Below are 11,832 nucleotides of genomic sequence, written 5' to 3'. Positions count from 1 at the left end.
TGTCTTTTTTTTTGAAAGTTTTATTTTGAAAACAATGATATATGAGACATTTGTTTGTTTTGATTTGAGCAAGCAAATTAGGAGGTCTACCCTAAGTTATAAGGTCTTTTCCTATTTCCTTTAGAAAATTCTCCTTTCACCGGATGTAAACGAAAGTTCGATTTTTTTGCATTTGAAACAGTAGAATTTGATTTTGATTTTGAAAAGAGTAAAAGAGGGATTACCCTAAGAGGTGCAAATGTGATTGTGTTTTGATTCAGATATTTTATCTTTGAAGTTAGTGATCTAACGCTTCAGTTTTTATTCTTGACATACACGCAGTTTTATATGTGTACTGAAATTAAAATGCGGGAATGTAAAATGCGGAAAGTAAATCTACGCTATTACATCGATTTTGCGGGAAATGTAAACTACGCTATTTACATGAATTTGACAACCTATACACTTTATCTAGGAATTTAAATTGCAATAAGATAAAAGAAATATTTTTGGATTTTTTGTATGATTGATTTTAATTAGAATTAATGCATGATTAATTTAATTAAAATGAGGAAAAAGGTAGAAATAAAATTTAAACCTAAAAATTAAGTTTAAAATATGTTCAAAATGCTTATTAATTAATTTTAAAATAAAACTAATTTTTTTGGAATTTTTGAAATTGTTTTGAAAACTATTAAGTTAAATAACATATAATTATGCAAATAATTACATAAATAATTAAAACTTAAAGAAAAAAATATTCTAAATATTTACAAAATTAGTCTAAAATATATAAACTAAATTTAATATAAAGAAAAAAAAATTTTATGATTTTTTGATTGGTTGAATAATTAAAAAAGCAAATATATAAATATATACTAATTAATTAAACAAAATATTTTAATTATTAAGAAAAATAAAATATATTTATGTCAAAAAAATAATAGATTATTTTATAAACCTAGAAATATTTTTATTATATTTTTTTTATTTTTGAAACTATTTTAAATTAATTTTGTAAAGAAAATAAAATAAAATAGAAAATATATAAAACAATAATCATGTGTGGCAAACCCCTAGGGTCTATGGTGAACCTGCAAGACAAGGAGCGTTAGGATAGAGAATTAAAATGATCTAATGGACAAGGACGTGTGGCGCATGGCAATAGTCTAGTCAGCGAAGCATCAGATCCGAGAATAAGACAAAACGCGCGCTTTTTCAAACTGGCCAATCAGATGGCGCCACGCCTTCGTCTTCAACCTCCAACCAATACTTTTAATAGCGTTTTTTGCCAAAAAGCGCTGTAATATATGAAACTCATCCTTGAAAAATAGCGAATAGGGGTAAACAAGCATAGAAATTTTTCGCGACATATCCATTTGATTCGTCATGATTCACTGAATTCAACCATGCCCTTAATTTTGTCTAATTTTTCCTTTTAAGAAAAACCCTAAAATAGAGTTCAAGAACCCTAAAATGGTATCTTCATGGATACATGTTCAAACTTCAATTAACCATCCAGAAACGATCAGAACAATGAACTAAATTCAAATATATGATTACATCGTGCTAGATGTGAGTGTATGATGAGATTTTGTTAAGTTTTTGTTTGCACAAACCGTGAGCTATGGTGCTCGATTCTTTGTGTTTCAAAGCTTGAAACTGATTGGAACAGGTTCAATGATGCTCAGAGATGATGTTTGAGTGTTTAGTTAGGATTAAAAATGACTTAAACTGAAAATTCGAATTTCAAGTTTCTTTGAAAATTTCAAATGTGTTACAAGTGAGTTACAAGCATAGGTTTGGTTCTGATCTTGTCTCCTTGATGAAGTGTTATACTTCATTTATAGGCAAAGAAAGTGCTTAAAAACTAAGCTAGGAAGCATTGATGATTTTGTTGAATTTTTGAATATTATAACATATGTAGCTTTGAATTCAAGCAACCATGGCTTGATTTTTCCACTCTCTTCTGCTGTACTAGCTTCTTGTGGCAGAGTTGAATGTTTCTTGATGACCTTAGCTTAATATCCAAGCCACATAACATTATCCTTCCATTTCTTTTTTTAATTTAATCTTAAATGTAATAAAATTAAACCAAACAAAGAAATAAAATGTTATGGGCCTTTGGTTGATCATGGGAGGCCCTTAGCATTGTTAGAAACATGTTTGGATCATGGAAATTTGGTCTCCTTTGAAAAAAAAACACTTTTGGTCAATGTTGATTTCATGCATTTTCCCAAAAAATAGCCAACTTCAACAAGGCATAAATCCCTCAATTTTTATCATATGAAGGATTTCTTGTACTTTTTAGAAACCTCAAGATGTCCTCTACAAGCCACTTTGGAAAGTTTTTTTAATTTGGAGAAGTTATCTTGATGTTATGGCCTTTGACAAAAAACCACTTTTTGTTGACTTTGAAAATGACCTGTAATGTCTTGGTTCATATTTTTCAAATGGTGAATCTAATGACCATGGGACCAATTGCATTTGAAAGATAATTGAATTTCCTTCAAAATGAGCTTTGGTTTGAATTTTTTGGATGAAGGATGAGAGAGTTATGACCAGTCAAAGTTCAGTTGACTTTTTAGGAGAAAACCCTAATTTTGAAACTTAGGGTTTTGTTGATTTTTGATCTTTCCTTGATGAATTATGATCAACGAATGATCAAATGATGAATCTTTTGACAAAATATGGATGTTGACAAAAAATTTCATTTTTGACTGTCTGTTGACTTTTTGGTCAACCGGGTCGTCTGTTGACTGTTTGAGCTGCTGACTGTGCGTCTGAGCGAATTTGAAGTTTGAAAATTTGTATGGTGGTACTTTGAGATATATGGAGGTCCATGAAATCCATTTGAGGTCTCAAAAACTTGTTCTCCTGAAAAAAACAAAAACCCTAGTTAGGGACTGTTCGCGTCGGAGACAGTTAAGCGTACCTGATTTTTGTGCAGTGCTGAGTCTCTGCTAATCATGTGATATTCAGAAGACTTCTAGAATAAAAATCTTGGAATTTTGAAATGCAAAATATTGATTTGATTGATGGTACAAAACACGGAGAATTGCACTGTCAGCGGGTTTGACTGTCAACTGACTGTTCAGACATTAACGTAGCAATTAAAGTGAAAATTCAACAGTCAAAGTTAGTTTTTTTCTTTTTGTTTTTTTTTGTTGTATTAATGGTGAAAATTTATTTACATGAGCTGTTAGAACAACACAGACATAATAAATAAATAATATATACTGTATGCGAGTAAAATTACCGATAATAACCCTGAAAAACATTTAATGCACAGAAAAATAAATATTTAACTGGCAGAAAACACACAAAATATTATCTTAATAATTAAACAACAGTACGACAGATAGTACGACATTTAATACTGACAGTACAAATATTACATATTTTAATGAACAGTACGACGAGTAAACGGTACGTTAAAAAAATAAAAGATACGACAAACTTTAAGAATGACGATTAATAACCCATGCTACAAACAATAACATATAAATGATTGGGAGTGTAAACAACCCATGTCCACATTTTTCAGGACTATGCAGACAGAAGAAGGACATGATTACCACCACGACGGTGATGACCATAAGAAAACACGTTTCCATCCGCTTCGCCATTTTTCCCGGGGAAGAAGAGAGAATGAATATGAAGCAGAAATTTGAGAGATGAGTTAGAATTTGATGTGAGAATTTATGAAAAAAATGAGAGGTATTTATAGAGTGAAAAGAAGGATAGAGACGTTGGGGAATGAAGTGATTCTGTACAAAAAAGGAAAATTTGAGTGGTAGTAGGATTTGAAAGAAGAGATATATAGAATAAAGTTAGGATTTGGTTTTGAAAGAAAGAGAAAGAAAAAGATTTTGAAAATAATAGAATATAGTACAAAATTAGTGGGAAACAAAAGTTAATAATAATTTACTTGTTACCAGTACAGTCTGAATCCCCGGACTCTGCGCCTGCAAAAAGATTTAATTCTGTACCAATTGCGTCAGTACTATTTATCTGCAAATAAATCTCAAATAAACTGCGTGTGTGAAATGATAAACAGTAATTGGCGTTTGTGTAAGAATAAATTCAACAGCGAGCCAAAATACCGTATAAGAAAAATTCTAAAAACCGAGTATTCATAAATCAGGATATTTATGGGATAAAATCCAAGATTATATGAAACTCTTAATTTTTAGATAGAAGTCTTCTGAAAAAAGATGCGGGCAAATTTTGGGGTATAACACATCAATACAACACATACATGCCATATAAACAACATAACATTCAACTTTCATGGGTTATTCATTAATCTTTCACAAAACCTAACATTTTCTCCAAACTCAAGCAAGCCATGGAAATGGAAAAGGAAGCATGATCAATCATCATAACACAACAAAAACATGATTCTATACATACTATCAACTAAAACATATTTGAATCTTGCGATATCATGAAAACATCACAATTTCTTACAAAACAAGAAAAATGGAAAATATGGAAAGGATGAAGAAGATGAACAAGAACAAAAACAAGAACAAGACTATAAGGATCATACATTCAAGATAAATTAGATTCACCCCCTTACCTTGGTTTGATTCTTCATCTTCCCCAAAACTCTCTTCTTCACTTTCTCTCCATCTTTGCTCTTCTTCTTTTCCTCTTTCCTTTTCTCCTCTTTCTGGTTTTTCTCTCTTTCTATTCTCTCTTATCTCTTTTCTATCTCTCCCTAGCCACTTCCTATTCACCAAAATATCTAGGGCACTTAACAATATATGTCACAATGCGGTCTAAACTTAATTGCTCAGAAAAACCCCAAAACGCAGAATGTTACCTTAATAATATTTCCAGTACCAAAAATATGAAAACCTTCAATTAAATATTAGTCCGGCATCCCGAACTAATACCGACTGAAACGACTCAAAACGGTAAAATTCCAATAAACGTCACAAACATCCAAATTAAGCATATACTCATTTTTCCGGGCGTTACAACTCTCCCCCACTTAGAAGATTTCCGTCCTCGGAAATATCTTAAACGCAAACAAACCTGGATACGCTCTCGCATCCAACTAACCAACTATCAAGCCACGAAAAACAGCGACACCATTAGTGCCAAACAACGAATCACCCTAGCTAAAAGCAAAACAACCAAAGCACAACAACGACAACGAGATGCAATGCCCATACAATGCACTCATCGACCAAACCACAACCAGATTGTTACCATCAACAAAGGCAACACACCCCTAATCCCCCATCAAAGGAATTAGCTACAAGCACTCGAACCATCACCATGGAAACGAGACACCATCCTAGATAAGGACATAAAGTTCCACGACATATACAACTTCTAAACATCCTCAACAAACTAGAATGCCAACATCTCGGTCGCACAACATCCAAACAACCATGCCAAGACATAGCAGTCAAACATGTAACCAAAACATCTGGTAGTCTTATCATTCCTACCACGTCCACTGTCCAAAATTTGAACTCTAACAATTCATACACACACATATGAACTGCGTCATTTCACGCTTCCGATGCGCACTCTGATTTCCCATAACAAACAGATTTACCAATTTCATATCCAACTTCCAGCTCTTTCTAGTATTCACCAGAAACTCATTGTTCTCGATTAACATACTCAACCTTTTAATCTGCTGTGTTAGCTCGCACACCAGACAAAAGTCTTTGTATTATCCAATCAAAGGCAAAACGCTAATCCAAACACATCCTTGTTTCACAACACAAGCCCTCATAGATCTTTAAGTGACCAAATCGTCCTCTCAGTCTGACCAATATACAACTCGCAAGTACTCCCACCGGTCAATCCATTCTTATCTGAATAAAGTGAGCAGATTTCGTCAATATATCCACAATAACCCAAATCTCCTCACAATTACTCGAGGTCCTCGGCAAACCAGAAACAAAATCCATAGAAACGTTATTCCGCTTCCACTCAGGAATGGATAACTGTTACACCCAACCAGACGACTTTTGACAAGTCAAACACAAATAAACAAATCCCTTCATATCCTTCTTCATTACCTTGCCACTAAAATGACCTTCTCAAATCTTGATACATCTTTGTAGCATTAGGATGAATACTCAAATCACTACGACGCACTTCACCCAAAGTCCTCTTTTCAAATCCGAACATTAGGAATACAAACTTGATCATGACATCCCATGACATTGTTCTTATCAATCCTAAGATCACTATCTTTATCTTTGACTAATCAATGTCATCTTATTAACCCATTCAAATCCGGTTTCTGACCTTTTCTAATCTCATCAAGAATACCATAAGTAAGCTTTCACATATAAAGCTCAATACCTGAAGAAGTCGCTTTACAAACCAAACTCAATCTCACAATTGTTTCAACAATCACAATACTCGAATCATCGACATAGACGTATGCAATGGTTTCTCATATTCAACTTGTTATGATCAAACGAATACTTCAAACTCTTATAGTCACTTACACACACAAATCTCGATCCGAATAATTAGTGCCTTCAAATTTCCCAAACAGAAATAACAACTGCCAACTCTAAATCTTGTGACAGATAAATCCTTTCAAAAATCTTAACTTGCATAAAAGCATAAACCACCACTTACCCCTTTCTGCATTAGAACTTCTTGCAGACCCCAACAAAGAAACATCCCAAAACACCACAAACAGTTCTAACAGATCCGGCAAAATCAAAATAGGAATGATAGTCAGCCTCCCCTTAAACCCTTGAACATACACTTCACTCAACCAAAAACTCACATAAGGAGACTTAGCAAACAACTTCTTCTTCCCAACACGGACAAAACAATTCTCAAATACTTAGCATGATCATATTCACACTGATGATACCCATACCTCAAATCAAACTTGCAAAACAAACAAGTTCAACCAACTTGATCCATCAAAATATCAATCCTCAAAAGTGGATACTTTTCCTTAATTGTCACTTTTCTCAATTGTCTAAAATCAACACAAAGCCTCATAGAACCTTCCTTCTTAACCAACAAAACACATGCACCCTACGGCGACACACTCGAACGAACAAACCTCTTCTCAAGAAATTCCTTAAGTTGACTCCTCAACTCTTTCAACTCAGAAGTTGGCATCCGATACAGAACCCTCGACACAACAATAGTTCTAGGAACTAAATCCTTCAAAACAGAACTCCAAGACAGAATTCCCCTTTTCGATGATGAATCACTTAAACCTTCAAGAAACACTTATACAAATGTGCAACTATCCACAATACCCACAATCGCTCTTTCTCAAGAACATCCAAAGTTGTCGACAACATAAACAACGTCGTACCACCTTGCACCGACTCATTCACTTCCAATATTATCAAACTAGCTAGATAAGCCTATCACGTCCAATACGATCGATCCTGTCTACTATCAATAAGAGATTAAGGGTGATCAAGTCCTCAATTTGTCAATAGGTAGCCGACAATCATAATGGAGTATAAACTATTAGTACCAACATTAATAATATTCTATTCCAACTTTTGCTCATATCACAGAAGCACTATGATTCCATAATTCACAAATCTCCCAAGATTATTTGAGCCAGCTAACACCGACGTCCGGTAGCTACGTACCAAAACACTTCTAACAATATCTCAAAACAAAATTCCTGAGACCCTACTCATCTCTTCATACTCCTAATTCTTACTCGAGTTCCAAAACGTTTCCAACAACGTCAATAACTCCTACAACAAAGTCTACCACAATACTTTCCTTAATCACTGATCCAACAACGACACCTCACACAAGGCTACTCAAACCACAACTTCACAGTTCATCAGTAGCGTTAGAGCATCACAACTCTCTAAATTCCATTCTTTAGAAATAACCAAAATCTACTCCGAGACACTCCAACTTGATTAATAACCAAAGTCTTAAGTCCAAGTCACCTTCTCTTCAGAAAACAACCAATTCCAACAACACTAGTACTGTTGCCCTTGGTAGCATGCTAACATCTTGCAACTGAAACATATCCGAGAAGCATATCTTCTCCCCCACTAAGCTTCAAACCACTCCTGCATACAACCGACTAGAGGCACAACAAGTACTGACAGTGCTCCACACACTTATCACGTATTGAGGAATTAAACTACATTAGACAACACTGGCCGGACAGACCGACCTGCTCTGATACCACTAATGTAACACCCCAATTCTACCCAAGCATTTACGCAAGAAAATATCAGAGTGTTAAAATTTCATACAACACAATTAGGAAGTTACACTAAGTAACCAAACAAACACCTAGAAAACAAACGGCCATCAGCGATGCCAAAAGCATACAACACCTGCCTATAAAACGATACATAACACACGAAAGATATGAACATATAAATGTACGTATAGCTCTCACTCTCAAAGAGGATTTTTTCCAAAAATAAAGTGTTTACAATACACATCAGCACATCAACACATTAACACATATACATGTTCAAAAGAGTCATATACAAATAAATAACAGCAGACTCCCGACTACCCGGAATTACGTATCATAGCAACCAACAAGACCAACTGGAGAACTACCTCTTCCAAAAGACTCCCAAAGCGGCTAATCTGCAGGATGCCACTCAAGCATCAAATCAGCAGAAGGGTGAGAATATAATTTATAATGAAGAAGCATGATAAATATAGTAATACCAACAAGTATAATCAAGATTCATACAACAACGTAATCCACTAAGTCAACCACAATCAATATATAAGTAATGCGACACATGAATGATAACATAAATTATAAAGACAGACAATGATGAATAAGACTCGACTATGCATATGCATGTGGTACCAAATCCGGAGTAAACTCCTCCTTGTCATTATGACAAATACACCTAGCCGAGCATTATGCAGGGACTTTATTCCACTCAGGAAGCCCGCAGGCTATTGCCATCGAGCATGTAGCTCCCATTGATGACCTCTTGCCACTCAGGCTAATGTACCGTTACCGAGCATTAAGCTCCTACTGGTAACCAATGCCCGCAGGCCACCTGTTAATAGCATTCCTCCATTAACGTATTGAAATGTTATGATGTGCAAATATATGACTCTATTACATGACAACAACATCATCAACTATATAACACGGTCACATACTCACGTTACACCGTTTATATTCTATCCAAAAGGATACATCACAAATTAATAACATCGTTATCAATTATATCACACCATAATTACCATAAAGGCATTAATAAGCACACAACACACACTCACCGTCAAAACATACTGGCCACATTGGCATAAATGACCGCATGATTGCATCACATCAAATTAATATTGGCCATCGGCCCACAACTTCATCAATACATCATAAACAAGTTATAATAACAACAATTCAACAATGATAATACATCATTCTAATAACAACAATTACTTGCCATAAGGCCACACATCATGTTAACAAAAAACAACCAAACATCGTCACATATCAAGAATGAACATTCATTAATACATAACACATACGAACATGATTTCATGTTAATCCACACATAAACAACAATTGCAACTAAGCACTATGATTATCTACCAATCATATTGTCATACCCTAATTTTGACCCCCCTGAGATGTCACACCTCCAGACTTTTCATCAGATTAAAACAAATGCTCAGAGCAGTCACTTATTCATCTGACACTTAATCGGGGATGTTCAAGGACAATAGAGCTCAGGCAAAGGATCAATCAATAGAAGGATTATTCTCTAATAAAATCATATGACTCAAAAGCTTCATTTTATTCACCTATGATTGATTAGACACTAGTCATCAAGGCTCAGGTTTACTCAGATCACCAATTTAGGGTTTTGAGCCTATCAGGGACTATAATCAGGGACCATATTTGGGAAACCCTAAAAATCTCCAGGGCATCACTCAAAGGCTTAAATCATCTTCAAATTATCCATATGACAATATCCATAGGGCATTACACTTCAATTCAAGGTCTACAGTCATCAATTTCATCTGGTCGACAATTAGGGTTTTTGACCTAATTCACCAAGATAGTTGACTTTTAATCAGGACATGGATATAAAACTCAAAACATGGCTCAAGAATTTCTATCACCTCAATATTATCCATTCACATCATTCATTTGAGGAGGAGATCTTGATTCATCACAAAAGTCCAAAATTCCACTTCATTTGGAAAAAGTCAACTGTACAAGATTACCTTTGAATTTTGGAATTTTTAGTCAAACCATGACTTTTAAAGATCAATATCATCAATATAGGATTATTAAAGTCATTTGGCAAAAGAAATTCAAGAAAATTCATCATGGATCAAAAAGTCAGGAATTATGGTTTTTAATGGTATTTTAGGAACTCAAAATTTTGCCTACACACTCAAAAAACTCCCAAAACGAAAGTTGTAGATCTTGCAAAATAAAACAACATCTTACAATGCAACTTTTTTCAAGAAATCAATCATTTAAGAAAATTGGGAATTTTGAAGTTTTAGGTCATAAAAACTTAGAAAAATTTCTAAGTATTTTGACCTAGTTTTCTTCAAACTTTGGGCCTGTTTTACACAAATTTCCCAAATGATTTTGGAAAAACTCCAAACTAATGAATTGAAGTACATATTAAGGGCTTTCCAAATTATGCTCAACCTTCTCCAAATTCATTTTGAGCTAGGAGTTATGCTTGTTCAAAGTTGGCCTCATAAGGTAAAATTATATGTCATGTACAATTTGAAACTTTGCAATTTTGTGCATATGGCCTCACTAATGGATGCTACACGACCCATAACACATCTGCAAACATACCAGGCATTCATTTTCACCATGGCATAAGAATTGAAGAAGATTCCCAAAAGCAAGAACATGTGATTATGTAATCATTACTTTTGAGAATTTATGATAAGTAATGATTCATCAATTGGAATCTTCTCCTAAGCCAATAGAAAGCCTCTACATATCATAAATGTTCCCCAAGATCAGATAGAATCAATGGATAGGGAGCTAACTCGGTTTGGCCATCATTGCATTTTGGAGATTCTTTGAATTTCTTCATGGCCAAGAAACCAAAACTCTCTCATTAAGCAAGCTCACTCCCTCAATCTGTACAGAACTCTTTGCCTATAAATACAAGTGCCATCCTTCATATTAATCACACCAAAGCAACTCCAATTCTTGCTTTATCCTTCTCTCCCTCATGCTTATGGTTTTCAAAAGTTCTTTGGCAAGAAGAATCGAATTCTTCAAACCAGAGCTCTTCTTTTGAAAGTAAGCATTCTAACCTCTCAAGGAGGTTCATTAGAGGTGATCCAAGCACCTGGATCACTTCTGTAAGTGGAGGAACACCATAGTCACTCTCAATTTGAAGCTTAAGCAATTGGAGGTCTATATAAGAATTCAGAAGGTGTCAAACAAATCTAAGCACATCAACATGTTCCTAGAGGTGTAGTGAAGCTATTCAGATGCTTACAGCACATCTATAACCATAGAATCACCAACCTTCATGTTCACTTGAAGCTCAAATAGAATGTGTCAAGTAGGGCAATTCTTAAGCATTCAAGTTACAATAAGCATTCAGTTAGCATCACTGAGTCCCTTGGAAGCTTTTAGGATCATTCAGCCATAGCTAGAAGTTCTCTACCATAGCCATCGACCTCCATTTTCAGAGGCATTTTTTCAAACTCTAACACTCATATTTAAGTATTCTTCTTGATATATCTCAACACCATTTCATGCAGCATCATCAGAGGATTGAAAACCCTCTATCATCATCTATTTATCTTACAGTATAGCGATTTAATTTCATTTTCAATTTTTAGGGTTCTTCACGTCTTTTATATAATTCGTTAGCTATAGTTAATTAT

The sequence above is a fragment of the Vicia villosa genome, linkage group LG1 (assembly GCF_029867415.1).
Source record: "Vicia villosa cultivar HV-30 ecotype Madison, WI linkage group LG1, Vvil1.0, whole genome shotgun sequence".
Lineage (NCBI taxonomy): Eukaryota > Viridiplantae > Streptophyta > Magnoliopsida > Fabales > Fabaceae > Vicia > Vicia villosa.
Note: the sequence above shows the minus strand (reverse complement) of the source record.